General features: G+C 35.6%; 1 pseudogene; it reads left to right on the top strand.

The window, feature by feature from the left end:
• The first annotated feature begins 541 nt into the window (after positions 1-541).
• On the top strand, positions 542-742 carry LOC127201906 (uncharacterized; annotated as a pseudogene).
• The last annotated feature ends 444 nt before the right edge of the window (positions 743-1,186 follow it).

The following is a 1,186-nucleotide window of genomic DNA, read 5'->3' as shown; positions in this document are numbered from 1 at the left end:
TACTTAGTAATGTAATTTTTTTTTTTTTGTCTATTTTCAAGTTGATTTCTGACTTTTAAAACAGGCTCTTGTATGTGGCATAGATACCACTTAGGTTTGTTGTATTGTCTTTATGTATCATTGCCTTACCATTATTTTAGTAAGGATTTTTTTTCATTTACTCTGATGGGAAATTTTCCTATTAGGCTTGTACTTGAGTTTGGAATTAGAGTTAAAAAGAATTCGTTGTGACTGTGTGTGCTGAAAGGGACTGTAAAGATCTAATGAAATGCCATCCTTAAACATTTGACGAAATTCAGCAGTGAAAATATTAGGGCCTGTTGCCTTCAGTTTTAGAAGGCTATTAACGATCAGCTCAATCTCTATAAAGGAAATAAGTCCATTCAAATTGCCTTTTTCTTTGTATTTGAATTTTTTTTTTTTTACAAAGTCTGTCTTTTAAGGAGTTGGCCTATTGAAGATATAATCTATAAGCAGTGAATTGTTTTAAGTGATAACTAATGTATATAAGATGTTTAGTGTTTCCTTGTAAGTAAGAGGAGTGGCTTCCAGTACCATGAACACAGAACCATATGGAAGAAGTGTAGTATCTGTTCTTATCAGTTTAATATCTCAGACGTCCTCAATCCAAGGGCAATATATTAAATGGACTTTTGGAAGTAGGAGTTGGAATAGGAGCTTGCTCCGTCCACTCCACGCATCGACCTGGTATTGCAGTACCTCCAGGAATGGTGCACCTCCTCGGGGGGAAAAAAAAAAGAAGGCACAAGATCAATTTCTCTGTGTTCAGTGAGTTGTATAGGTATAATTTTTTTGGCAATAGAACTTTGCTTTCAGGTTGTGGTGAGCAAGCAATAGACTTGTTAATACCCTATGTTGTTCAGGTTTTCACATGGTACCACTTTGACCAACAACTTAATAGATACAGACTGTTCCCAGAAGTGGAAGCTTTATTTGTACAAGAGAGTTGTCCAGTGGGGGATCTGTATTTACCTTGTCCATCCATAACTATCCTTCCTAAGGAGACTGGAGATTAATCCCTCCTCATGTTCCCTTTTTCTATACCTAACACTGTGCTTATATGGATTGTAGCTTGCTTATCACAGACTTAACTGTTAACATCTCCATATTAAGGAGTACATACTATATTTTTCTGTGTCTCAGTTACTATAGAGGAATTTAAAAC

This window comes from Acomys russatus, chromosome 17, assembly GCF_903995435.1.
Source record: "Acomys russatus chromosome 17, mAcoRus1.1, whole genome shotgun sequence".
NCBI classification, from domain to species: Eukaryota; Metazoa; Chordata; class Mammalia; order Rodentia; family Muridae; genus Acomys; species Acomys russatus.
This window is presented reverse-complemented; position numbering and strand designations above follow the sequence as displayed.